This window comes from Pleurodeles waltl, unplaced genomic scaffold (assembly GCF_031143425.1).
Source record: "Pleurodeles waltl isolate 20211129_DDA unplaced genomic scaffold, aPleWal1.hap1.20221129 scaffold_162, whole genome shotgun sequence".
Taxonomy (NCBI): Eukaryota; Metazoa; Chordata; class Amphibia; order Caudata; family Salamandridae; genus Pleurodeles; species Pleurodeles waltl.
This window is the reverse complement of record NW_027149868.1, coordinates 269,583-297,343: the sequence shown is the minus strand read 5'-3', so window position 1 is coordinate 297,343 and position 27,761 is coordinate 269,583. Positions and strand designations below refer to the sequence as shown.

At 44.3% G+C, this 27,761-nt stretch overlaps 13 non-coding genes across 13 annotated transcripts; all 13 read left to right on the top strand.

The window, feature by feature from the left end:
* Nucleotides 1–1,206: 1,206 nt before the first annotated feature.
* Nucleotides 1,207–1,278, top strand: TRNAA-UGC (transfer RNA alanine (anticodon UGC)). The gene has a single exon. It is a non-coding gene; the product is annotated as a tRNA-Ala (tRNA).
* A 2,123-nt stretch (nucleotides 1,279–3,401) lies between these two features.
* Nucleotides 3,402–3,473, top strand: TRNAA-UGC (transfer RNA alanine (anticodon UGC)). The gene has a single exon. It is a non-coding gene; the product is annotated as a tRNA-Ala (tRNA).
* Nucleotides 3,474–5,580: 2,107 nt separating this feature from the next.
* TRNAA-UGC (transfer RNA alanine (anticodon UGC)) lies at nucleotides 5,581–5,652 on the top strand. The gene has a single exon. It is a non-coding gene; the product is annotated as a tRNA-Ala (tRNA).
* Nucleotides 5,653–7,775: 2,123 nt separating this feature from the next.
* On the top strand, nucleotides 7,776–7,847 carry TRNAA-UGC (transfer RNA alanine (anticodon UGC)). Its single transcript has one exon. It is a non-coding gene; the product is annotated as a tRNA-Ala (tRNA).
* A 2,107-nt stretch (nucleotides 7,848–9,954) lies between these two features.
* TRNAA-UGC (transfer RNA alanine (anticodon UGC)) lies at nucleotides 9,955–10,026 on the top strand. Its single transcript has one exon. It is a non-coding gene; the product is annotated as a tRNA-Ala (tRNA).
* Nucleotides 10,027–12,133: 2,107 nt separating this feature from the next.
* Nucleotides 12,134–12,205, top strand: TRNAA-UGC (transfer RNA alanine (anticodon UGC)). Its single transcript has one exon. It is a non-coding gene; the product is annotated as a tRNA-Ala (tRNA).
* A 2,113-nt stretch (nucleotides 12,206–14,318) lies between these two features.
* Nucleotides 14,319–14,390, top strand: TRNAA-UGC (transfer RNA alanine (anticodon UGC)). The gene has a single exon. It is a non-coding gene; the product is annotated as a tRNA-Ala (tRNA).
* Nucleotides 14,391–16,497: 2,107 nt separating this feature from the next.
* On the top strand, nucleotides 16,498–16,569 carry TRNAA-UGC (transfer RNA alanine (anticodon UGC)). Its single transcript has one exon. It is a non-coding gene; the product is annotated as a tRNA-Ala (tRNA).
* A 2,107-nt stretch (nucleotides 16,570–18,676) lies between these two features.
* On the top strand, nucleotides 18,677–18,748 carry TRNAA-UGC (transfer RNA alanine (anticodon UGC)). The gene has a single exon. It is a non-coding gene; the product is annotated as a tRNA-Ala (tRNA).
* A 2,107-nt stretch (nucleotides 18,749–20,855) lies between these two features.
* TRNAA-UGC (transfer RNA alanine (anticodon UGC)) lies at nucleotides 20,856–20,927 on the top strand. The gene has a single exon. It is a non-coding gene; the product is annotated as a tRNA-Ala (tRNA).
* A 2,107-nt stretch (nucleotides 20,928–23,034) lies between these two features.
* Nucleotides 23,035–23,106, top strand: TRNAA-UGC (transfer RNA alanine (anticodon UGC)). Its single transcript has one exon. It is a non-coding gene; the product is annotated as a tRNA-Ala (tRNA).
* A 2,107-nt stretch (nucleotides 23,107–25,213) lies between these two features.
* TRNAA-UGC (transfer RNA alanine (anticodon UGC)) lies at nucleotides 25,214–25,285 on the top strand. Its single transcript has one exon. It is a non-coding gene; the product is annotated as a tRNA-Ala (tRNA).
* Nucleotides 25,286–27,392: 2,107 nt separating this feature from the next.
* TRNAA-UGC (transfer RNA alanine (anticodon UGC)) lies at nucleotides 27,393–27,464 on the top strand. Its single transcript has one exon. It is a non-coding gene; the product is annotated as a tRNA-Ala (tRNA).
* Nucleotides 27,465–27,761: the final 297 nt, after the last annotated feature.

Below are 27,761 nucleotides of genomic sequence, written 5' to 3'. Positions count from 1 at the left end.
TTCCATCGCCTTCTCTGTTATTAAGACATTATCTTCCCCTCTGATTAAGAAAAAAAAAAATTCCGAGCTCCAAGTAAATGCTGGGACAGAAGGGTAGATGTCTTCTGTTTTCTAATGAAATTGACCACATCCTCATTTCTGAGGGATGTGGGAAGAGAAGTAAACAAGGACCTGCAGATCAGAATTCATTCCAAACCCTTGACTAAATATATGAAGGCACTTGGAAGACTTCCAGTCTCATTGTACCAAAGTAGATGTTTTGTCAGCCGACCCAGCTACTCCTTGCCTACAATGAGAGCGGTCATATATATATATATATATATATATATATGCGAGAGGGAATTTAGAAAGCCACCATCTCCCTAAAACTGAGCAAGATGCGAAGTGGAGTAATAGTTTACAGATTTGGAGAAAATCTGAGATGTTCGTCTTGCCAAAAGGAGCACAGAAATACCCTCTCTGAGGATCAAACTCAGGACTTTCAGATTATGAGACTGACGCACTGCCTACTGCACAGAAGGCTGCACAAACCCTCCCAGAAATACGTCTATACCCCTTGAAGAGGAAAGGAGGCAAAAACGCTTATCTTATCTTGGAATATAAATACGATACGATTGACTCGCTGGATTAAAATCATATGGAGTTATAATGGTGGGAAAATATTTCTTTCCAGTGATTAAACCCACACCCCCTACAATTAGCCATGCGAAAGAGTCAGGGAATACCTTTCACCTCTCTCAGAAAGATCACATGAATTTTTCCCCCACGTAACTGAGAATTTAATGGACTAAAACTCAGAATTAAGGTGCCGTCCTTAGCAATAGATGCATCTGGATCTCAACTCTTTACGTGCTTATGTAACATAGCTGTGTGTCCTGCAGTAAGAGCAAGAGTACCTTAATGCGTCTCAGGACATTTGTAAGCAGCACTCAACCATATTCTTCTTTCATGTAACCTTAACCAGTTGCCTTGAAAACTCTGGCATGTTTAGATCGCATCTAGCTGTTGTATGTGGGGCATTTGTTCATTCTAGAGTGAGCCTTATTCCATAAAATGGTGCTATACAATCCAGATGTAAGTCATGGGGAATCCCACATCTGACACCTTATTTTCTAGTGCCATATGTGGTGAATTTGAGGTACATAGAATTCCAGATTTCCTTCGGTGAAGCAAGGTCAGCCCGCCCCACCCCCACCCCAGGACGTGGGGGATGTAGCTCAGTGGTAGAGCGCATGCTTTGCATGTATGAGGCCCCGGGTTCGATCCCCGGCATCTCCAGCCTTTTGCCAGGCTCATCTTGCCTTTTGGCAGAACCCTAGGCTGTCACCATGGGTCAGGAAGTGAGATGACATGCAGCTGGGGCCAGACCACCGCCGACATTGCCCGGCTCTTGCCTTGGGAAAGCTTGTGAAATGGGGCTATCTCATTTTCGGTCTTTATAGAAAAAAGAATCTTTCTCCCCCAAGAAACCAAAGTGGTGGTTCATCTTGGCAATCTCGGTATAGAAAACGGTCACAGCTGTCTTGGCCATTGATGTGAATTCTTCCTCTAAACCAGAGACTCCTTACAGAAGGTTTAAGAAAAACTGAATGTCTTCTTTATCCCAATCACTTGCGATTGGACCATGATTTTGCTTTTCCCTTTCCATTCACAGAGGCATTAAACATGCATGTTCTTCATGCTCAGTGCGTAGTGATGCATGTCGTAATGCCTCCCCTAACTTTCTGGCCTCTCCTTGACGTTTCCATGCTGTCATACTTTGGTCACAAATGCTTCCAAAGGGCTGTGGACTACCTTTGCCCCATACCCTTTGATCACATTTCCTTTTGTGTAGAATTTCAATTTCTAGGTCCCCTTCTTTCCTTCAAGCCAGCCCAGCACATTAAGGTAGGTAAGCAATCCCCCTTTAAGTTGAAAAGATGTAGCTGAGAAAGCATTCTAGGAAGTGGCCATTTGGAGAGCTAGCCCTAGGTCGTATTCATGAGTTTTCTCATTCCACTGCAGCACCCGCACCCAACTGCGCCACAACCATTATTGAAAGACAGATGAATGCATCACGGAAAGCTTTGCTGTCTCCGCCTTCGGTAGCTCAGTTGATAGAGCGGCCGAGAGTAGTGCAAAAACAGTAACCCTTAATTCGCCGGTTCAAATCTGCCGCGGAGGACTTCGCCCTTTAGGTTTCCATCGCCTTCTCTGTTATTAAGACATTATCTTCCCCTCTGATTAAGAAAAAAAAAAATTCCGAGCTCCAAGTAAATGCTGGGACAGAAGGGTAGATGTCTTCTGTTTTCTAATGAAATTGACCACATCCTCATTTCTGAGGGATGTGGGAAGAGAAGTAAACAAGGACCTGCAGATCAGAATTCATTCCAAACCCTTGACTAAATATATGAAGGCACTTGGAAGACTTCCAGTCTCATTGTACCAAAGTAGATGTTTTGTCAGCCGACCCAGCTACTCCTTGCCTACAATGAGAGCGGTCATATATATATATATATATATATATATATATATATATATATATATGCGAGAGGGAATTTAGAAAGCCACCATCTCCCTAAAACTGAGCAAGATGCGAAGTGGAGTAATAGTTTACAGATTTGGAGAAAATCTGAGATGTTCGTCTTGCCAAAAGGAGCACAGAAATACCCTCTCTGAGGATCAAACTCAGGACTTTCAGATTATGAGACTGACGCACTGCCTACTGCACAGAAGGCTGCACAAACCCTCCCAGAAATACGTCTATACCCCTTGAAGAGGAAAGGAGGCAAAAACGCTTATCTTATCTTGGAATATAAATACGATACGATTGACTCGCTGGATTAAAATCATATGGAGTTATAATGGTGGGAAAATATTTCTTTCCAGTGATTAAACCCACACCCCCTACAATTAGCCATGCGAAAGAGTCAGGGAATACCTTTCACCTCTCTCAGAAAGATCACATGAATTTTTCCCCCACGTAACTGAGAATTTAATGGACTAAAACTCAGAATTAAGGTGCCGTCCTTAGCAATAGATGCATCTGGATCTCAACTCTTTACGTGCTTATGTAACATAGCTGTGTGTCCTGCAGTAAGAGCAAGAGTACCTTAATGCGTCTCAGGACATTTGTAAGCAGCACTCAACCATATTCTTCTTTCATGTAACCTTAACCAGTTGCCTTGAAAACTCTGGCATGTTTAGATCGCATCTAGCTGTTGTATGTGGGGCATTTGTTCATTCTAGAGTGAGCCTTATTCCATAAAATGGTGCTATACAATCCAGATGTAAGTCATGGGGAATCCCACATCTGACACCTTATTTTCTAGTGCCATATGTGGTGAATTTGAGGTACATAGAATTCCAGATTTCCTTCGGTGAAGCAAGGTCAGCCCGCCCCACCCCCACCCCAGGACGTGGGGGATGTAGCTCAGTGGTAGAGCGCATGCTTTGCATGTATGAGGCCCCGGGTTCGATCCCCGGCATCTCCAGCCTTTTGCCAGGCTCATCTTGCCTTTTGGCAGAACCCTAGGCTGTCACCATGGGTCAGGAAGTGAGATGACATGCAGCTGGGGCCAGACCACCGCCGACATTGCCCGGCTCTTGCCTTGGGAAAGCTTGTGAAATGGGGCTATCTCATTTTCGGTCTTTATAGAAAAAAGAATCTTTCTCCCCCAAGAAACCAAAGTGGTGGTTCATCTTGGCAATCTCGGTATAGAAAACGGTCACAGCTGTCTTGGCCATTGATGTGAATTCTTCCTCTAAACCAGAGACTCCTTACAGAAGGTTTAAGAAAAACTGAATGTCTTCTTTATCCCAATCACTTGCGATTGGACCATGATTTTGCTTTTCCCTTTCCATTCACAGAGGCATTAAACATGCATGTTCTTCATGCTCAGTGCGTAGTGATGCATGTCGTAATGCCTCCCCTAACTTTCTGGCCTCTCCTTGACGTTTCCATGCTGTCATACTTTGGTCACAAATGCTTCCAAAGGGCTGTGGACTACCTTTGCCCCATACCCTTTGATCACATTTCCTTTTGTGTAGAATTTCAATTTCTAGGTCCCCTTCTTTCCTTCAAGCCAGCCCAGCACATTAAGGTAGGTAAGCAATCCCCCTTTAAGTTGAAAAGATGTAGCTGAGAAAGCATTCTAGGAAGTGGCCATTTGGAGAGCTAGCCCTAGGTCGTATTCATGAGTTTTCTCATTCCACTGCAGCACCCGCACCCAACTGCGCCACAACCATTATTGAAAGACAGATGAATGCATCACGGAAAGCTTTGCTGTCTCCGCCTTCGGTAGCTCAGTTGATAGAGCGGCCGAGAGTAGTGCAAAAACAGTAACCCTTAGTTCGCCGGTTCAAATCTGCCGCGGAGGACTTCGCCCTTTAGGTTTCCATCGCCTTCTCTGTTATTAAGACATTATCTTCCCCTCTGATTAAGAAAAAAAAAAATTCCGAGCTCCAAGTAAATGCTGGGACAGAAGGGTAGATGTCTTCTGTTTTCTAATGAAATTGACCACATCCTCATTTCTGAGGGATGTGGGAAGAGAAGTAAACAAGGACCTGCAGATCAGAATTCATTCCAAACCCTTGACTAAATATATGAAGGCACTTGGAAGACTTCCAGTCTCATTGTACCAAAGTAGATGTTTTGTCAGCCGACCCAGCTACTCCTTGCCTACAATGAGAGCGGTCATATATATATATATATATATATATATATGCGAGAGGGAATTTAGAAAGCCACCATCTCCCTAAAACTGAGCAAGATGCGAAGTGGAGTAATAGTTTACAGATTTGGAGAAAATCTGAGATGTTCGTCTTGCCAAAAGGAGCACAGAAATACCCTCTCTGAGGATCAAACTCAGGACTTTCAGATTATGAGACTGACGCACTGCCTACTGCACAGAAGGCTGCACAAACCCTCCCAGAAATACGTCTATACCCCTTGAAGAGGAAAGGAGGCAAAAACGCTTATCTTATCTTGGAATATAAATACGATACGATTGACTCGCTGGATTAAAATCATATGGAGTTATAATGGTGGGAAAATATTTCTTTCCAGTGATTAAACCCACACCCCCTACAATTAGCCATGCGAAAGAGTCAGGGAATACCTTTCACCTCTCTCAGAAAGATCACATGAATTTTTCCCCCACGTAACTGAGAATTTAATGGACTAAAACTCAGAATTAAGGTGCCGTCCTTAGCAATAGATGCATCTGGATCTCAACTCTTTACGTGCTTATGTAACATAGCTGTGTGTCCTGCAGTAAGAGCAAGAGTACCTTAATGCGTCTCAGGACATTTGTAAGCAGCACTCAACCATATTCTTCTTTCATGTAACCTTAACCAGTTGCCTTGAAAACTCTGGCATGTTTAGATCGCATCTAGCTGTTGTATGTGGGGCATTTGTTCATTCTAGAGTGAGCCTTATTCCATAAAATGGTGCTATACAATCCAGATGTAAGTCATGGGGAATCCCACATCTGACACCTTATTTTCTAGTGCCATATGTGGTGAATTTGAGGTACATAGAATTCCAGATTTCCTTCGGTGAAGCAAGGTCAGCCCGCCCCACCCCCACCCCAGGACGTGGGGGATGTAGCTCAGTGGTAGAGCGCATGCTTTGCATGTATGAGGCCCCGGGTTCGATCCCCGGCATCTCCAGCCTTTTGCCAGGCTCATCTTGCCTTTTGGCAGAACCCTAGGCTGTCACCATGGGTCAGGAAGTGAGATGACATGCAGCTGGGGCCAGACCACCGCCGACATTGCCCGGCTCTTGCCTTGGGAAAGCTTGTGAAATGGGGCTATCTCATTTTCGGTCTTTATAGAAAAAAGAATCTTTCTCCCCCAAGAAACCAAAGTGGTGGTTCATCTTGGCAATCTCGGTATAGAAAACGGTCACAGCTGTCTTGGCCATTGATGTGAATTCTTCCTCTAAACCAGAGACTCCTTACAGAAGGTTTAAGAAAAACTGAATGTCTTCTTTATCCCAATCACTTGCGATTGGACCATGATTTTGCTTTTCCCTTTCCATTCACAGAGGCATTAAACATGCATGTTCTTCATGCTCAGTGCGTAGTGATGCATGTCGTAATGCCTCCCCTAACTTTCTGGCCTCTCCTTGACGTTTCCATGCTGTCATACTTTGGTCACAAATGCTTCCAAAGGGCTGTGGACTACCTTTGCCCCATACCCTTTGATCACATTTCCTTTTGTGTAGAATTTCAATTTCTAGGTCCCCTTCTTTCCTTCAAGCCAGCCCAGCACATTAAGGTAGGTAAGCAATCCCCCTTTAAGTTGAAAAGATGTAGCTGAGAAAGCATTCTAGGAAGTGGCCATTTGGAGAGCTAGCCCTAGGTCGTATTCATGAGTTTTCTCATTCCACTGCAGCACCCGCACCCAACTGCGCCACAACCATTATTGAAAGACAGATGAATGCATCACGGAAAGCTTTGCTGTCTCCGCCTTCGGTAGCTCAGTTGATAGAGCGGCCGAGAGTAGTGCAAAAACAGTAACCCTTAATTCGCCGGTTCAAATCTGCCGCGGAGGACTTCGCCCTTTAGGTTTCCATCGCCTTCTCTGTTATTAAGACATTATCTTCCCCTCTGATTAAGAAAAAAAAAAATTCCGAGCTCCAAGTAAATGCTGGGACAGAAGGGTAGATGTCTTCTGTTTTCTAATGAAATTGACCACATCCTCATTTCTGAGGGATGTGGGAAGAGAAGTAAACAAGGACCTGCAGATCAGAATTCATTCCAAACCCTTGACTAAATATATGAAGGCACTTGGAAGACTTCCAGTCTCATTGTACCAAAGTAGATGTTTTGTCAGCCGACCCAGCTACTCCTTGCCTACAATGAGAGCGGTCATATATATATATATATATATATATATATATATATATATATATATGCGAGAGGGAATTTAGAAAGCCACCATCTCCCTAAAACTGAGCAAGATGCGAAGTGGAGTAATAGTTTACAGATTTGGAGAAAATCTGAGATGTTCGTCTTGCCAAAAGGAGCACAGAAATACCCTCTCTGAGGATCAAACTCAGGACTTTCAGATTATGAGACTGACGCACTGCCTACTGCACAGAAGGCTGCACAAACCCTCCCAGAAATACGTCTATACCCCTTGAAGAGGAAAGGAGGCAAAAACGCTTATCTTATCTTGGAATATAAATACGATACGATTGACTCGCTGGATTAAAATCATATGGAGTTATAATGGTGGGAAAATATTTCTTTCCAGTGATTAAACCCACACCCCCTACAATTAGCCATGCGAAAGAGTCAGGGAATACCTTTCACCTCTCTCAGAAAGATCACATGAATTTTTCCCCCACGTAACTGAGAATTTAATGGACTAAAACTCAGAATTAAGGTGCCGTCCTTAGCAATAGATGCATCTGGATCTCAACTCTTTACGTGCTTATGTAACATAGCTGTGTGTCCTGCAGTAAGAGCAAGAGTACCTTAATGCGTCTCAGGACATTTGTAAGCAGCACTCAACCATATTCTTCTTTCATGTAACCTTAACCAGTTGCCTTGAAAACTCTGGCATGTTTAGATCGCATCTAGCTGTTGTATGTGGGGCATTTGTTCATTCTAGAGTGAGCCTTATTCCATAAAATGGTGCTATACAATCCAGATGTAAGTCATGGGGAATCCCACATCTGACACCTTATTTTCTAGTGCCATATGTGGTGAATTTGAGGTACATAGAATTCCAGATTTCCTTCGGTGAAGCAAGGTCAGCCCGCCCCACCCCCACCCCAGGACGTGGGGGATGTAGCTCAGTGGTAGAGCGCATGCTTTGCATGTATGAGGCCCCGGGTTCGATCCCCGGCATCTCCAGCCTTTTGCCAGGCTCATCTTGCCTTTTGGCAGAACCCTAGGCTGTCACCATGGGTCAGGAAGTGAGATGACATGCAGCTGGGGCCAGACCACCGCCGACATTGCCCGGCTCTTGCCTTGGGAAAGCTTGTGAAATGGGGCTATCTCATTTTCGGTCTTTATAGAAAAAAGAATCTTTCTCCCCCAAGAAACCAAAGTGGTGGTTCATCTTGGCAATCTCGGTATAGAAAACGGTCACAGCTGTCTTGGCCATTGATGTGAATTCTTCCTCTAAACCAGAGACTCCTTACAGAAGGTTTAAGAAAAACTGAATGTCTTCTTTATCCCAATCACTTGCGATTGGACCATGATTTTGCTTTTCCCTTTCCATTCACAGAGGCATTAAACATGCATGTTCTTCATGCTCAGTGCGTAGTGATGCATGTCGTAATGCCTCCCCTAACTTTCTGGCCTCTCCTTGACGTTTCCATGCTGTCATACTTTGGTCACAAATGCTTCCAAAGGGCTGTGGACTACCTTTGCCCCATACCCTTTGATCACATTTCCTTTTGTGTAGAATTTCAATTTCTAGGTCCCCTTCTTTCCTTCAAGCCAGCCCAGCACATTAAGGTAGGTAAGCAATCCCCCTTTAAGTTGAAAAGATGTAGCTGAGAAAGCATTCTAGGAAGTGGCCATTTGGAGAGCTAGCCCTAGGTCGTATTCATGAGTTTTCTCATTCCACTGCAGCACCCGCACCCAACTGCGCCACAACCATTATTGAAAGACAGATGAATGCATCACGGAAAGCTTTGCTGTCTCCGCCTTCGGTAGCTCAGTTGATAGAGCGGCCGAGAGTAGTGCAAAAACAGTAACCCTTAGTTCGCCGGTTCAAATCTGCCGCGGAGGACTTCGCCCTTTAGGTTTCCATCGCCTTCTCTGTTATTAAGACATTATCTTCCCCTCTGATTAAGAAAAAAAAAAATTCCGAGCTCCAAGTAAATGCTGGGACAGAAGGGTAGATGTCTTCTGTTTTCTAATGAAATTGACCACATCCTCATTTCTGAGGGATGTGGGAAGAGAAGTAAACAAGGACCTGCAGATCAGAATTCATTCCAAACCCTTGACTAAATATATGAAGGCACTTGGAAGACTTCCAGTCTCATTGTACCAAAGTAGATGTTTTGTCAGCCGACCCAGCTACTCCTTGCCTACAATGAGAGCGGTCATATATATATATATATATATATATATATGCGAGAGGGAATTTAGAAAGCCACCATCTCCCTAAAACTGAGCAAGATGCGAAGTGGAGTAATAGTTTACAGATTTGGAGAAAATCTGAGATGTTCGTCTTGCCAAAAGGAGCACAGAAATACCCTCTCTGAGGATCAAACTCAGGACTTTCAGATTATGAGACTGACGCACTGCCTACTGCACAGAAGGCTGCACAAACCCTCCCAGAAATACGTCTATACCCCTTGAAGAGGAAAGGAGGCAAAAACGCTTATCTTATCTTGGAATATAAATACGATACGATTGACTCGCTGGATTAAAATCATATGGAGTTATAATGGTGGGAAAATATTTCTTTCCAGTGATTAAACCCACACCCCCTACAATTAGCCATGCGAAAGAGTCAGGGAATACCTTTCACCTCTCTCAGAAAGATCACATGAATTTTTCCCCCACGTAACTGAGAATTTAATGGACTAAAACTCAGAATTAAGGTGCCGTCCTTAGCAATAGATGCATCTGGATCTCAACTCTTTACGTGCTTATGTAACATAGCTGTGTGTCCTGCAGTAAGAGCAAGAGTACCTTAATGCGTCTCAGGACATTTGTAAGCAGCACTCAACCATATTCTTCTTTCATGTAACCTTAACCAGTTGCCTTGAAAACTCTGGCATGTTTAGATCGCATCTAGCTGTTGTATGTGGGGCATTTGTTCATTCTAGAGTGAGCCTTATTCCATAAAATGGTGCTATACAATCCAGATGTAAGTCATGGGGAATCCCACATCTGACACCTTATTTTCTAGTGCCATATGTGGTGAATTTGAGGTACATAGAATTCCAGATTTCCTTCGGTGAAGCAAGGTCAGCCCGCCCCACCCCCACCCCAGGACGTGGGGGATGTAGCTCAGTGGTAGAGCGCATGCTTTGCATGTATGAGGCCCCGGGTTCGATCCCCGGCATCTCCAGCCTTTTGCCAGGCTCATCTTGCCTTTTGGCAGAACCCTAGGCTGTCACCATGGGTCAGGAAGTGAGATGACATGCAGCTGGGGCCAGACCACCGCCGACATTGCCCGGCTCTTGCCTTGGGAAAGCTTGTGAAATGGGGCTATCTCATTTTCGGTCTTTATAGAAAAAAGAATCTTTCTCCCCCAAGAAACCAAAGTGGTGGTTCATCTTGGCAATCTCGGTATAGAAAACGGTCACAGCTGTCTTGGCCATTGATGTGAATTCTTCCTCTAAACCAGAGACTCCTTACAGAAGGTTTAAGAAAAACTGAATGTCTTCTTTATCCCAATCACTTGCGATTGGACCATGATTTTGCTTTTCCCTTTCCATTCACAGAGGCATTAAACATGCATGTTCTTCATGCTCAGTGCGTAGTGATGCATGTCGTAATGCCTCCCCTAACTTTCTGGCCTCTCCTTGACGTTTCCATGCTGTCATACTTTGGTCACAAATGCTTCCAAAGGGCTGTGGACTACCTTTGCCCCATACCCTTTGATCACATTTCCTTTTGTGTAGAATTTCAATTTCTAGGTCCCCTTCTTTCCTTCAAGCCAGCCCAGCACATTAAGGTAGGTAAGCAATCCCCCTTTAAGTTGAAAAGATGTAGCTGAGAAAGCATTCTAGGAAGTGGCCATTTGGAGAGCTAGCCCTAGGTCGTATTCATGAGTTTTCTCATTCCACTGCAGCACCCGCACCCAACTGCGCCACAACCATTATTGAAAGACAGATGAATGCATCACGGAAAGCTTTGCTGTCTCCGCCTTCGGTAGCTCAGTTGATAGAGCGGCCGAGAGTAGTGCAAAAACAGTAACCCTTAATTCGCCGGTTCAAATCTGCCGCGGAGGACTTCGCCCTTTAGGTTTCCATCGCCTTCTCTGTTATTAAGACATTATCTTCCCCTCTGATTAAGAAAAAAAAAAATTCCGAGCTCCAAGTAAATGCTGGGACAGAAGGGTAGATGTCTTCTGTTTTCTAATGAAATTGACCACATCCTCATTTCTGAGGGATGTGGGAAGAGAAGTAAACAAGGACCTGCAGATCAGAATTCATTCCAAACCCTTGACTAAATATATGAAGGCACTTGGAAGACTTCCAGTCTCATTGTACCAAAGTAGATGTTTTGTCAGCCGACCCAGCTACTCCTTGCCTACAATGAGAGCGGTCATATATATATATATATATATATATATATGCGAGAGGGAATTTAGAAAGCCACCATCTCCCTAAAACTGAGCAAGATGCGAAGTGGAGTAATAGTTTACAGATTTGGAGAAAATCTGAGATGTTCGTCTTGCCAAAAGGAGCACAGAAATACCCTCTCTGAGGATCAAACTCAGGACTTTCAGATTATGAGACTGACGCACTGCCTACTGCACAGAAGGCTGCACAAACCCTCCCAGAAATACGTCTATACCCCTTGAAGAGGAAAGGAGGCAAAAACGCTTATCTTATCTTGGAATATAAATACGATACGATTGACTCGCTGGATTAAAATCATATGGAGTTATAATGGTGGGAAAATATTTCTTTCCAGTGATTAAACCCACACCCCCTACAATTAGCCATGCGAAAGAGTCAGGGAATACCTTTCACCTCTCTCAGAAAGATCACATGAATTTTTCCCCCACGTAACTGAGAATTTAATGGACTAAAACTCAGAATTAAGGTGCCGTCCTTAGCAATAGATGCATCTGGATCTCAACTCTTTACGTGCTTATGTAACATAGCTGTGTGTCCTGCAGTAAGAGCAAGAGTACCTTAATGCGTCTCAGGACATTTGTAAGCAGCACTCAACCATATTCTTCTTTCATGTAACCTTAACCAGTTGCCTTGAAAACTCTGGCATGTTTAGATCGCATCTAGCTGTTGTATGTGGGGCATTTGTTCATTCTAGAGTGAGCCTTATTCCATAAAATGGTGCTATACAATCCAGATGTAAGTCATGGGGAATCCCACATCTGACACCTTATTTTCTAGTGCCATATGTGGTGAATTTGAGGTACATAGAATTCCAGATTTCCTTCGGTGAAGCAAGGTCAGCCCGCCCCACCCCCACCCCAGGACGTGGGGGATGTAGCTCAGTGGTAGAGCGCATGCTTTGCATGTATGAGGCCCCGGGTTCGATCCCCGGCATCTCCAGCCTTTTGCCAGGCTCATCTTGCCTTTTGGCAGAACCCTAGGCTGTCACCATGGGTCAGGAAGTGAGATGACATGCAGCTGGGGCCAGACCACCGCCGACATTGCCCGGCTCTTGCCTTGGGAAAGCTTGTGAAATGGGGCTATCTCATTTTCGGTCTTTATAGAAAAAAGAATCTTTCTCCCCCAAGAAACCAAAGTGGTGGTTCATCTTGGCAATCTCGGTATAGAAAACGGTCACAGCTGTCTTGGCCATTGATGTGAATTCTTCCTCTAAACCAGAGACTCCTTACAGAAGGTTTAAGAAAAACTGAATGTCTTCTTTATCCCAATCACTTGCGATTGGACCATGATTTTGCTTTTCCCTTTCCATTCACAGAGGCATTAAACATGCATGTTCTTCATGCTCAGTGCGTAGTGATGCATGTCGTAATGCCTCCCCTAACTTTCTGGCCTCTCCTTGACGTTTCCATGCTGTCATACTTTGGTCACAAATGCTTCCAAAGGGCTGTGGACTACCTTTGCCCCATACCCTTTGATCACATTTCCTTTTGTGTAGAATTTCAATTTCTAGGTCCCCTTCTTTCCTTCAAGCCAGCCCAGCACATTAAGGTAGGTAAGCAATCCCCCTTTAAGTTGAAAAGATGTAGCTGAGAAAGCATTCTAGGAAGTGGCCATTTGGAGAGCTAGCCCTAGGTCGTATTCATGAGTTTTCTCATTCCACTGCAGCACCCGCACCCAACTGCGCCACAACCATTATTGAAAGACAGATGAATGCATCACGGAAAGCTTTGCTGTCTCCGCCTTCGGTAGCTCAGTTGATAGAGCGGCCGAGAGTAGTGCAAAAACAGTAACCCTTAGTTCGCCGGTTCAAATCTGCCGCGGAGGACTTCGCCCTTTAGGTTTCCATCGCCTTCTCTGTTATTAAGACATTATCTTCCCCTCTGATTAAGAAAAAAAAAAATTCCGAGCTCCAAGTAAATGCTGGGACAGAAGGGTAGATGTCTTCTGTTTTCTAATGAAATTGACCACATCCTCATTTCTGAGGGATGTGGGAAGAGAAGTAAACAAGGACCTGCAGATCAGAATTCATTCCAAACCCTTGACTAAATATATGAAGGCACTTGGAAGACTTCCAGTCTCATTGTACCAAAGTAGATGTTTTGTCAGCCGACCCAGCTACTCCTTGCCTACAATGAGAGCGGTCATATATATATATATATATATATATATATATATATGCGAGAGGGAATTTAGAAAGCCACCATCTCCCTAAAACTGAGCAAGATGCGAAGTGGAGTAATAGTTTACAGATTTGGAGAAAATCTGAGATGTTCGTCTTGCCAAAAGGAGCACAGAAATACCCTCTCTGAGGATCAAACTCAGGACTTTCAGATTATGAGACTGACGCACTGCCTACTGCACAGAAGGCTGCACAAACCCTCCCAGAAATACGTCTATACCCCTTGAAGAGGAAAGGAGGCAAAAACGCTTATCTTATCTTGGAATATAAATACGATACGATTGACTCGCTGGATTAAAATCATATGGAGTTATAATGGTGGGAAAATATTTCTTTCCAGTGATTAAACCCACACCCCCTACAATTAGCCATGCGAAAGAGTCAGGGAATACCTTTCACCTCTCTCAGAAAGATCACATGAATTTTTCCCCCACGTAACTGAGAATTTAATGGACTAAAACTCAGAATTAAGGTGCCGTCCTTAGCAATAGATGCATCTGGATCTCAACTCTTTACGTGCTTATGTAACATAGCTGTGTGTCCTGCAGTAAGAGCAAGAGTACCTTAATTCGTCTCAGGACATTTGTAAGCAGCACTCAACCATATTCTTCTTTCATGTAACCTTAACCAGTTGCCTTGAAAACTCTGGCATGTTTAGATCGCATCTAGCTGTTGTATGTGGGGCATTTGTTCATTCTAGAGTGAGCCTTATTCCATAAAATGGTGCTATACAATCCAGATGTAAGTCATGGGGAATCCCACATCTGACACCTTATTTTCTAGTGCCATATGTGGTGAATTTGAGGTACATAGAATTCCAGATTTCCTTCGGTGAAGCAAGGTCAGCCCGCCCCACCCCCACCCCAGGACGTGGGGGATGTAGCTCAGTGGTAGAGCGCATGCTTTGCATGTATGAGGCCCCGGGTTCGATCCCCGGCATCTCCAGCCTTTTGCCAGGCTCATCTTGCCTTTTGGCAGAACCCTAGGCTGTCACCATGGGTCAGGAAGTGAGATGACATGCAGCTGGGGCCAGACCACCGCCGACATTGCCCGGCTCTTGCCTTGGGAAAGCTTGTGAAATGGGGCTATCTCATTTTCGGTCTTTATAGAAAAAAGAATCTTTCTCCCCCAAGAAACCAAAGTGGTGGTTCATCTTGGCAATCTCGGTATAGAAAACGGTCACAGCTGTCTTGGCCATTGATGTGAATTCTTCCTCTAAACCAGAGACTCCTTACAGAAGGTTTAAGAAAAACTGAATGTCTTCTTTATCCCAATCACTTGCGATTGGACCATGATTTTGCTTTTCCCTTTCCATTCACAGAGGCATTAAACATGCATGTTCTTCATGCTCAGTGCGTAGTGATGCATGTCGTAATGCCTCCCCTAACTTTCTGGCCTCTCCTTGACGTTTCCATGCTGTCATACTTTGGTCACAAATGCTTCCAAAGGGCTGTGGACTACCTTTGCCCCATACCCTTTGATCACATTTCCTTTTGTGTAGAATTTCAATTTCTAGGTCCCCTTCTTTCCTTCAAGCCAGCCCAGCACATTAAGGTAGGTAAGCAATCCCCCTTTAAGTTGAAAAGATGTAGCTGAGAAAGCATTCTAGGAAGTGGCCATTTGGAGAGCTAGCCCTAGGTCGTATTCATGAGTTTTCTCATTCCACTGCAGCACCCGCACCCAACTGCGCCACAACCATTATTGAAAGACAGATGAATGCATCACGGAAAGCTTTGCTGTCTCCGCCTTCGGTAGCTCAGTTGATAGAGCGGCCGAGAGTAGTGCAAAAACAGTAACCCTTAGTTCGCCGGTTCAAATCTGCCGCGGAGGACTTCGCCCTTTAGGTTTCCATCGCCTTCTCTGTTATTAAGACATTATCTTCCCCTCTGATTAAGAAAAAAAAAAATTCCGAGCTCCAAGTAAATGCTGGGACAGAAGGGTAGATGTCTTCTGTTTTCTAATGAAATTGACCACATCCTCATTTCTGAGGGATGTGGGAAGAGAAGTAAACAAGGACCTGCAGATCAGAATTCATTCCAAACCCTTGACTAAATATATGAAGGCACTTGGAAGACTTCCAGTCTCATTGTACCAAAGTAGATGTTTTGTCAGCCGACCCAGCTACTCCTTGCCTACAATGAGAGCGGTCATATATATATATATATATATATATATATGCGAGAGGGAATTTAGAAAGCCACCATCTCCCTAAAACTGAGCAAGATGCGAAGTGGAGTAATAGTTTACAGATTTGGAGAAAATCTGAGATGTTCGTCTTGCCAAAAGGAGCACAGAAATACCCTCTCTGAGGATCAAACTCAGGACTTTCAGATTATGAGACTGACGCACTGCCTACTGCACAGAAGGCTGCACAAACCCTCCCAGAAATACGTCTATACCCCTTGAAGAGGAAAGGAGGCAAAAACGCTTATCTTATCTTGGAATATAAATACGATACGATTGACTCGCTGGATTAAAATCATATGGAGTTATAATGGTGGGAAAATATTTCTTTCCAGTGATTAAACCCACACCCCCTACAATTAGCCATGCGAAAGAGTCAGGGAATACCTTTCACCTCTCTCAGAAAGATCACATGAATTTTTCCCCCACGTAACTGAGAATTTAATGGACTAAAACTCAGAATTAAGGTGCCGTCCTTAGCAATAGATGCATCTGGATCTCAACTCTTTACGTGCTTATGTAACATAGCTGTGTGTCCTGCAGTAAGAGCAAGAGTACCTTAATGCGTCTCAGGACATTTGTAAGCAGCACTCAACCATATTCTTCTTTCATGTAACCTTAACCAGTTGCCTTGAAAACTCTGGCATGTTTAGATCGCATCTAGCTGTTGTATGTGGGGCATTTGTTCATTCTAGAGTGAGCCTTATTCCATAAAATGGTGCTATACAATCCAGATGTAAGTCATGGGGAATCCCACATCTGACACCTTATTTTCTAGTGCCATATGTGGTGAATTTGAGGTACATAGAATTCCAGATTTCCTTCGGTGAAGCAAGGTCAGCCCGCCCCACCCCCACCCCAGGACGTGGGGGATGTAGCTCAGTGGTAGAGCGCATGCTTTGCATGTATGAGGCCCCGGGTTCGATCCCCGGCATCTCCAGCCTTTTGCCAGGCTCATCTTGCCTTTTGGCAGAACCCTAGGCTGTCACCATGGGTCAGGAAGTGAGATGACATGCAGCTGGGGCCAGACCACCGCCGACATTGCCCGGCTCTTGCCTTGGGAAAGCTTGTGAAATGGGGCTATCTCATTTTCGGTCTTTATAGAAAAAAGAATCTTTCTCCCCCAAGAAACCAAAGTGGTGGTTCATCTTGGCAATCTCGGTATAGAAAACGGTCACAGCTGTCTTGGCCATTGATGTGAATTCTTCCTCTAAACCAGAGACTCCTTACAGAAGGTTTAAGAAAAACTGAATGTCTTCTTTATCCCAATCACTTGCGATTGGACCATGATTTTGCTTTTCCCTTTCCATTCACAGAGGCATTAAACATGCATGTTCTTCATGCTCAGTGCGTAGTGATGCATGTCGTAATGCCTCCCCTAACTTTCTGGCCTCTCCTTGACGTTTCCATGCTGTCATACTTTGGTCACAAATGCTTCCAAAGGGCTGTGGACTACCTTTGCCCCATACCCTTTGATCACATTTCCTTTTGTGTAGAATTTCAATTTCTAGGTCCCCTTCTTTCCTTCAAGCCAGCCCAGCACATTAAGGTAGGTAAGCAATCCCCCTTTAAGTTGAAAAGATGTAGCTGAGAAAGCATTCTAGGAAGTGGCCATTTGGAGAGCTAGCCCTAGGTCGTATTCATGAGTTTTCTCATTCCACTGCAGCACCCGCACCCAACTGCGCCACAACCATTATTGAAAGACAGATGAATGCATCACGGAAAGCTTTGCTGTCTCCGCCTTCGGTAGCTCAGTTGATAGAGCGGCCGAGAGTAGTGCAAAAACAGTAACCCTTAATTCGCCGGTTCAAATCTACCGCGGAGGACTTCGCCCTTTAGGTTTCCATCGCCTTCTCTGTTATTAAGACATTATCTTCCCCTCTGATTAAGAAAAAAAAAAATTCCGAGCTCCAAGTAAATGCTGGGACAGAAGGGTAGATGTCTTCTGTTTTCTAATGAAATTGACCACATCCTCATTTCTGAGGGATGTGGGAAGAGAAGTAAACAAGGACCTGCAGATCAGAATTCATTCCAAACCCTTGACTAAATATATGAAGGCACTTGGAAGACTTCCAGTCTCATTGTACCAAAGTAGATGTTTTGTCAGCCGACCCAGCTACTCCTTGCCTACAATGAGAGCGGTCATATATATATATATATATATATATATATGCGAGAGGGAATTTAGAAAGCCACCATCTCCCTAAAACTGAGCAAGATGCGAAGTGGAGTAATAGTTTACAGATTTGGAGAAAATCTGAGATGTTCGTCTTGCCAAAAGGAGCACAGAAATACCCTCTCTGAGGATCAAACTCAGGACTTTCAGATTATGAGACTGACGCACTGCCTACTGCACAGAAGGCTGCACAAACCCTCCCAGAAATACGTCTATACCCCTTGAAGAGGAAAGGAGGCAAAAACGCTTATCTTATCTTGGAATATAAATACGATACGATTGACTCGCTGGATTAAAATCATATGGAGTTATAATGGTGGGAAAATATTTCTTTCCAGTGATTAAACCCACACCCCCTACAATTAGCCATGCGAAAGAGTCAGGGAATACCTTTCACCTCTCTCAGAAAGATCACATGAATTTTTCCCCCACGTAACTGAGAATTTAATGGACTAAAACTCAGAATTAAGGTGCCGTCCTTAGCAATAGATGCATCTGGATCTCAACTCTTTACGTGCTTATGTAACATAGCTGTGTGTCCTGCAGTAAGAGCAAGAGTACCTTAATTCGTCTCAGGACATTTGTAAGCAGCACTCAACCATATTCTTCTTTCATGTAACCTTAACCAGTTGCCTTGAAAACTCTGGCATGTTTAGATCGCATCTAGCTGTTGTATGTGGGGCATTTGTTCATTCTAGAGTGAGCCTTATTCCATAAAATGGTGCTATACAATCCAGATGTAAGTCATGGGGAATCCCACATCTGACACCTTATTTTCTAGTGCCATATGTGGTGAATTTGAGGTACATAGAATTCCAGATTTCCTTCGGTGAAGCAAGGTCAGCCCGCCCCACCCCCACCCCAGGACGTGGGGGATGTAGCTCAGTGGTAGAGCGCATGCTTTGCATGTATGAGGCCCCGGGTTCGATCCCCGGCATCTCCAGCCTTTTGCCAGGCTCATCTTGCCTTTTGGCAGAACCCTAGGCTGTCACCATGGGTCAGGAAGTGAGATGACATGCAGCTGGGGCCAGACCACCGCCGACATTGCCCGGCTCTTGCCTTGGGAAAGCTTGTGAAATGGGGCTATCTCATTTTCGGTCTTTATAGAAAAAAGAATCTTTCTCCCCCAAGAAACCAAAGTGGTGGTTCATCTTGGCAATCTCGGTATAGAAAACGGTCACAGCTGTCTTGGCCATTGATGTGAATTCTTCCTCTAAACCAGAGACTCCTTACAGAAGGTTTAAGAAAAACTGAATGTCTTCTTTATCCCAATCACTTGCGATTGGACCATGATTTTGCTTTTCCCTTTCCATTCACAGAGGCATTAAACATGCATGTTCTTCATGCTCAGTGCGTAGTGATGCATGTCGTAATGCCTCCCCTAACTTTCTGGCCTCTCCTTGACGTTTCCATGCTGTCATACTTTGGTCACAAATGCTTCCAAAGGGCTGTGGACTACCTTTGCCCCATACCCTTTGATCACATTTCCTTTTGTGTAGAATTTCAATTTCTAGGTCCCCTTCTTTCCTTCAAGCCAGCCCAGCACATTAAGGTAGGTAAGCAATCCCCCTTTAAGTTGAAAAGATGTAGCTGAGAAAGCATTCTAGGAAGTGGCCATTTGGAGAGCTAGCCCTAGGTCGTATTCATGAGTTTTCTCATTCCACTGCAGCACCCGCACCCAACTGCGCCACAACCATTATTGAAAGACAGATGAATGCATCACGGAAAGCTTTGCTGTCTCCGCCTTCGGTAGCTCAGTTGATAGAGCGGCCGAGAGTAGTGCAAAAACAGTAACCCTTAATTCGCCGGTTCAAATCTACCGCGGAGGACTTCGCCCTTTAGGTTTCCATCGCCTTCTCTGTTATTAAGACATTATCTTCCCCTCTGATTAAGAAAAAAAAAAATTCCGAGCTCCAAGTAAATGCTGGGACAGAAGGGTAGATGTCTTCTGTTTTCTAATGAAATTGACCACATCCTCATTTCTGAGGGATGTGGGAAGAGAAGTAAACAAGGACCTGCAGATCAGAATTCATTCCAAACCCTTGACTAAATATATGAAGGCACTTGGAAGACTTCCAGTCTCATTGTACCAAAGTAGATGTTTTGTCAGCCGACCCAGCTACTCCTTGCCTACAATGAGAGCGGTCATATATATATATATATATATATATATATGCGAGAGGGAATTTAGAAAGCCACCATCTCCCTAAAACTGAGCAAGATGCGAAGTGGAGTAATAGTTTACAGATTTGGAGAAAATCTGAGATGTTCGTCTTGCCAAAAGGAGCACAGAAATACCCTCTCTGAGGATCAAACTCAGGACTTTCAGATTATGAGACTGACGCACTGCCTACTGCACAGAAGGCTGCACAAACCCTCCCAGAAATACGTCTATACCCCTTGAAGAGGAAAGGAGGCAAAAACGCTTATCTTATCTTGGAATATAAATACGATACGATTGACTCGCTGGATTAAAATCATATGGAGTTATAATGGTGGGAAAATATTTCTTTCCAGTGATTAAACCCACACCCCCTACAATTAGCCATGCGAAAGAGTCAGGGAATACCTTTCACCTCTCTCAGAAAGATCACATGAATTTTTCCCCCACGTAACTGAGAATTTAATGGACTAAAACTCAGAATTAAGGTGCCGTCCTTAGCAATAGATGCATCTGGATCTCAACTCTTTACGTGCTTATGTAACATAGCTGTGTGTCCTGCAGTAAGAGCAAGAGTACCTTAATTCGTCTCAGGACATTTGTAAGCAGCACTCAACCATATTCTTCTTTCATGTAACCTTAACCAGTTGCCTTGAAAACTCTGGCATGTTTAGATCGCATCTAGCTGTTGTATGTGGGGCATTTGTTCATTCTAGAGTGAGCCTTATTCCATAAAATGGTGCTATACAATCCAGATGTAAGTCATGGGGAATCCCACATCTGACACCTTATTTTCTAGTGCCATATGTGGTGAATTTGAGGTACATAGAATTCCAGATTTCCTTCGGTGAAGCAAGGTCAGCCCGCCCCACCCCCACCCCAGGACGTGGGGGATGTAGCTCAGTGGTAGAGCGCATGCTTTGCATGTATGAGGCCCCGGGTTCGATCCCCGGCATCTCCAGCCTTTTGCCAGGCTCATCTTGCCTTTTGGCAGAACCCTAGGCTGTCACCATGGGTCAGGAAGTGAGATGACATGCAGCTGGGGCCAGACCACCGCCGACATTGCCCGGCTCTTGCCTTGGGAAAGCTTGTGAAATGGGGCTATCTCATTTTCGGTCTTTATAGAAAAAAGAATCTTTCTCCCCCAAGAAACCAAAGTGGTGGTTCATCTTGGCAATCTCGGTATAGAAAACGGTCACAGCTGTCTTGGCCATTGATGTGAATTCTTCCTCTAAACCAGAGACTCCTTACAGAAGGTTTAAGAAAAACTGAATGTCTTCTTTATCCCAATCACTTGCGATTGGACCATGATTTTGCTTTTCCCTTTCCATTCACAGAGGCATTAAACATGCATGTTCTTCATGCTCAGTGCGTAGTGATGCATGTCGTAATGCCTCCCCTAACTTTCTGGCCTCTCCTTGACGTTTCCATGCTGTCATACTTTGGTCACAAATGCTTCCAAAGGGCTGTGGACTACCTTTGCCCCATACCCTTTGATCACATTTCCTTTTGTGTAGAATTTCAATTTCTAGGTCCCCTTCTTTCCTTCAAGCCAGCCCAGCACATTAAGGTAGGTAAGCAATCCCCCTTTAAGTTGAAAAGATGTAGCTGAGAAAGCATTCTAGGAAGTGGCCATTTGGAGAGCTAGCCCTAGGTCGTATTCATGAGTTTTCTCATTCCACTGCAGCACCCGCACCCAACTGCGCCACAACCATTATTGAAAGACAGATGAATGCATCACGGAAAGCTTTGCTGTCTCCGCCTTCGGTAGCTCAGTTGATAGAGCGGCCGAGAGTAGTGCAAAAACAGTAACCCTTAGTTCGCCGGTTCAAATCTGCCGCGGAGGACTTCGCCCTTTAGGTTTCCATCGCCTTCTCTGTTATTAAGACATTATCTTCCCCTCTGATTAAGAAAAAAAAAAATTCCGAGCTCCAAGTAAATGCTGGGACAGAAGGGTAGATGTCTTCTGTTTTCTAATGAAATTGACCACATCCTCATTTCTGAGGGATGTGGGAAGAGAAGTAAACAAGGACCTGCAGATCAGAATTCATTCCAAACCCTTGACTAAATATATGAAGGCACTTGGAAGACTTCCAGTCTCATTGTACCAAAGTAGATGTTTTGTCAGCCGACCCAGCTACTCCTTGCCTACAATGAGAGCGGTCATATATATATATATATATATATATATATGCGAGAGGGAATTTAGAAAGCCACCATCTCCCTAAAACTGAGCAAGATGCGAAGTGGAGTAATAGTTTACAGATTTGGAGAAAATCTGAGATGTTCGTCTTGCCAAAAGGAGCACAGAAATACCCTCTCTGAGGATCAAACTCAGGACTTTCAGATTATGAGACTGACGCACTGCCTACTGCACAGAAGGCTGCACAAACCCTCCCAGAAATACGTCTATACCCCTTGAAGAGGAAAGGAGGCAAAAACGCTTATCTTATCTTGGAATATAAATACGATACGATTGACTCGCTGGATTAAAATCATATGGAGTTATAATGGTGGGAAAATATTTCTTTCCAGTGATTAAACCCACACCCCCTACAATTAGCCATGCGAAAGAGTCAGGGAATACCTTTCACCTCTCTCAGAAAGATCACATGAATTTTTCCCCCACGTAACTGAGAATTTAATGGACTAAAACTCAGAATTAAGGTGCCGTCCTTAGCAATAGATGCATCTGGATCTCAACTCTTTACGTGCTTATGTAACATAGCTGTGTGTCCTGCAGTAAGAGCAAGAGTACCTTAATTCGTCTCAGGACATTTGTAAGCAGCACTCAACCATATTCTTCTTTCATGTAACCTTAACCAGTTGCCTTGAAAACTCTGGCATGTTTAGATCGCATCTAGCTGTTGTATGTGGGGCATTTGTTCATTCTAGAGTGAGCCTTATTCCATAAAATGGTGCTATACAATCCAGATGTAAGTCATGGGGAATCCCACATCTGACACCTTATTTTCTAGTGCCATATGTGGTGAATTTGAGGTACATAGAATTCCAGATTTCCTTCGGTGAAGCAAGGTCAGCCCGCCCCACCCCCACCCCAGGACGTGGGGGATGTAGCTCAGTGGTAGAGCGCATGCTTTGCATGTATGAGGCCCCGGGTTCGATCCCCGGCATCTCCAGCCTTTTGCCAGGCTCATCTTGCCTTTTGGCAGAACCCTAGGCTGTCACCATGGGTCAGGAAGTGAGATGACATGCAGCTGGGGCCAGACCACCGCCGACATTGCCCGGCTCTTGCCTTGGGAAAGCTTGTGAAATGGGGCTATCTCATTTTCGGTCTTTATAGAAAAAAGAATCTTTCTCCCCCAAGAAACCAAAGTGGTGGTTCATCTTGGCAATCTCGGTATAGAAAACGGTCACAGCTGTCTTGGCCATTGATGTGAATTCTTCCTCTAAACCAGAGACTCCTTACAGAAGGTTTAAGAAAAACTGAATGTCTTCTTTATCCCAATCACTTGCGATTGGACCATGATTTTGCTTTTCCCTTTCCATTCACAGAGGCATTAAACATGCATGTTCTTCATGCTCAGTGCGTAGTGATGCATGTCGTAATGCCTCCCCTAACTTTCTGGCCTCTCCTTGACGTTTCCATGCTGTCATACTTTGGTCACAAATGCTTCCAAAGGGCTGTGGACTACCTTTGCCCCATACCCTTTGATCACATTTCCTTTTGTGTAGAATTTCAATTTCTAGGTCCCCTTCTTTCCTTCAAGCCAGCCCAGCACATTAAGGTAGGTAAGCAATCCCCCTTTAAGTTGAAAAGATGTAGCTGAGAAAGCATTCTAGGAAGTGGCCATTTGGAGAGCTAGCCCTAGGTCGTATTCATGAGTTTTCTCATTCCACTGCAGCACCCGCACCCAACTGCGCCACAACCATTATTGAAAGACAGATGAATGCATCACGGAAAGCTTTGCTGTCTCCGCCTTCGGTAGCTCAGTTGATAGAGCGGCCGAGAGTAGTGCAAAAACAGTAACCCTTAATTCGCCGGTTCAAATCTACCGCGGAGGACTTCGCCCTTTAGGTTTCCATCGCCTTCTCTGTTATTAAGACATTATCTTCCCCTCTGATTAAGAAAAAAAAAAATTCCGAGCTCCAAGTAAATGCTGGGACAGAAGGGTAGATGTCTTCTGTTTTCTAATGAAATTGACCACATCCTCATTTCTGAGGGATGTGGGAAGAGAAGTAAACAAGGACCTGCAGATCAGAATTCATTCCAAACCCTTGACTAAATATATGAAGGCACTTGGAAGACTTCCAGTCTCATTGTACCAAAGTAGATGTTTTGTCAGCCGACCCAGCTACTCCTTGCCTACAATGAGAGCGGTCATATATATATATATATATATATATATATGCGAGAGGGAATTTAGAAAGCCACCATCTCCCTAAAACTGAGCAAGATGCGAAGTGGAGTAATAGTTTACAGATTTGGAGAAAATCTGAGATGTTCGTCTTGCCAAAAGGAGCACAGAAATACCCTCTCTGAGGATCAAACTCAGGACTTTCAGATTATGAGACTGACGCACTGCCTACTGCACAGAAGGCTGCACAAACCCTCCCAGAAATACGTCTATACCCCTTGAAGAGGAAAGGAGGCAAAAACGCTTATCTTATCTTGGAATATAAATACGATACGATTGACTCGCTGGATTAAAATCATATGGAGTTATAATGGTGGGAAAATATTTCTTTCCAGTGATTAAACCCACACCCCCTACAATTAGCCATGCGAAAGAGTCAGGGAATACCTTTCACCTCTCTCAGAAAGATCACATGAATTTTTCCCCCACGTAACTGAGAATTTAATGGACTAAAACTCAGAATTAAGGTGCCGTCCTTAGCAATAGATGCATCTGGATCTCAACTCTTTACGTGCTTATGTAACATAGCTGTGTGTCCTGCAGTAAGAGCAAGAGTACCTTAATGCGTCTCAGGACATTTGTAAGCAGCACTCAACCATATTCTTCTTTCATGTAACCTTAACCAGTTGCCTTGAAAACTCTGGCATGTTTAGATCGCATCTAGCTGTTGTATGTGGGGCATTTGTTCATTCTAGAGTGAGCCTTATTCCATAAAATGGTGCTATACAATCCAGATGTAAGTCATGGGGAATCCCACATCTGACACCTTATTTTCTAGTGCCATATGTGGTGAATTTGAGGTACATAGAATTCCAGATTTCCTTCGGTGAAGCAAGGTCAGCCCGCCCCACCCCCACCCCAGGACGTGGGGGATGTAGCTCAGTGGTAGAGCGCATGCTTTGCATGTATGAGGCCCCGGGTTCGATCCCCGGCATCTCCAGCCTTTTGCCAGGCTCATCTTGCCTTTTGGCAGAACCCTAGGCTGTCACCATGGGTCAGGAAGTGAGATGACATGCAGCTGGGGCCAGACCACCGCCGACATTGCCCGGCTCTTGCCTTGGGAAAGCTTGTGAAATGGGGCTATCTCATTTTCGGTCTTTATAGAAAAAAGAATCTTTCTCCCCCAAGAAACCAAAGTGGTGGTTCATCTTGGCAATCTCGGTATAGAAAACGGTCACAGCTGTCTTGGCCATTGATGTGAATTCTTCCTCTAAACCAGAGACTCCTTACAGAAGGTTTAAGAAAAACTGAATGTCTTCTTTATCCCAATCACTTGCGATTGGACCATGATTTTGCTTTTCCCTTTCCATTCACAGAGGCATTAAACATGCATGTTCTTCATGCTCAGTGCGTAGTGATGCATGTCGTAATGCCTCCCCTAACTTTCTGGCCTCTCCTTGACGTTTCCATGCTGTCATACTTTGGTCACAAATGCTTCCAAAGGGCTGTGGACTACCTTTGCCCCATACCCTTTGATCACATTTCCTTTTGTGTAGAATTTCAATTTCTAGGTCCCCTTCTTTCCTTCAAGCCAGCCCAGCACATTAAGGTAGGTAAGCAATCCCCCTTTAAGTTGAAAAGATGTAGCTGAGAAAGCATTCTAGGAAGTGGCCATTTGGAGAGCTAGCCCTAGGTCGTATTCATGAGTTTTCTCATTCCACTGCAGCACCCGCACCCAACTGCGCCACAACCATTATTGAAAGACAGATGAATGCATCACGGAAAGCTTTGCTGTCTCCGCCTTCGGTAGCTCAGTTGATAGAGCGGCCGAGAGTAGTGCAAAAACAGTAACCCTTAGTTCGCCGGTTCAAATCTGCCGCGGAGGACTTCGCCCTTTAGGTTTCCATCGCCTTCTCTGTTATTAAGACATTATCTTCCCCTCTGATTAAGAAAAAAAAAAATTCCGAGCTCCAAGTAAATGCTGGGACAGAAGGGTAGATGTCTTCTGTTTTCTAATGAAATTGACCACATCCTCATTTCTGAGGGATGTGGGAAGAGAAGTAAACAAGGACCTGCAGATCAGAATTCATTCCAAACCCTTGACTAAATATATGAAGGCACTTGGAAGACTTCCAGTCTCATTGTACCAAAGTAGATGTTTTGTCAGCCGACCCAGCTACTCCTTGCCTACAATGAGAGCGGTCATATATATATATATATATATATATATATGCGAGAGGGAATTTAGAAAGCCACCATCTCCCTAAAACTGAGCAAGATGCGAAGTGGAGTAATAGTTTACAGATTTGGAGAAAATCTGAGATGTTCGTCTTGCCAAAAGGAGCACAGAAATACCCTCTCTGAGGATCAAACTCAGGACTTTCAGATTATGAGACTGACGCACTGCCTACTGCACAGAAGGCTGCACAAACCCTCCCAGAAATACGTCTATACCCCTTGAAGAGGAAAGGAGGCAAAAACGCTTATCTTATCTTGGAATATAAATACGATACGATTGACTCGCTGGATTAAAATCATATGGAGTTATAATGGTGGGAAAATATTTCTTTCCAGTGATTAAACCCACACCCCCTACAATTAGCCATGCGAAAGAGTCAGGGAATACCTTTCACCTCTCTCAGAAAGATCACATGAATTTTTCCCCCACGTAACTGAGAATTTAATGGACTAAAACTCAGAATTAAGGTGCCGTCCTTAGCAATAGATGCATCTGGATCTCAACTCTTTACGTGCTTATGTAACATAGCTGTGTGTCCTGCAGTAAGAGCAAGAGTACCTTAATTCGTCTCAGGACATTTGTAAGCAGCACTCAACCATATTCTTCTTTCATGTAACCTTAACCAGTTGCCTTGAAAACTCTGGCATGTTTAGATCGCATCTAGCTGTTGTATGTGGGGCATTTGTTCATTCTAGAGTGAGCCTTATTCCATAAAATGGTGCTATACAATCCAGATGTAAGTCATGGGGAATCCCACATCTGACACCTTATTTTCTAGTGCCATATGTGGTGAATTTGAGGTACATAGAATTCCAGATTTCCTTCGGTGAAGCAAGGTCAGCCCGCCCCACCCCCACCCCAGGACGTGGGGGATGTAGCTCAGTGGTAGAGCGCATGCTTTGCATGTATGAGGCCCCGGGTTCGATCCCCGGCATCTCCAGCCTTTTGCCAGGCTCATCTTGCCTTTTGGCAGAACCCTAGGCTGTCACCATGGGTCAGGAAGTGAGATGACATGCAGCTGGGGCCAGACCACCGCCGACATTGCCCGGCTCTTGCCTTGGGAAAGCTTGTGAAATGGGGCTATCTCATTTTCGGTCTTTATAGAAAAAAGAATCTTTCTCCCCCAAGAAACCAAAGTGGTGGTTCATCTTGGCAATCTCGGTATAGAAAACGGTCACAGCTGTCTTGGCCATTGATGTGAATTCTTCCTCTAAACCAGAGACTCCTTACAGAAGGT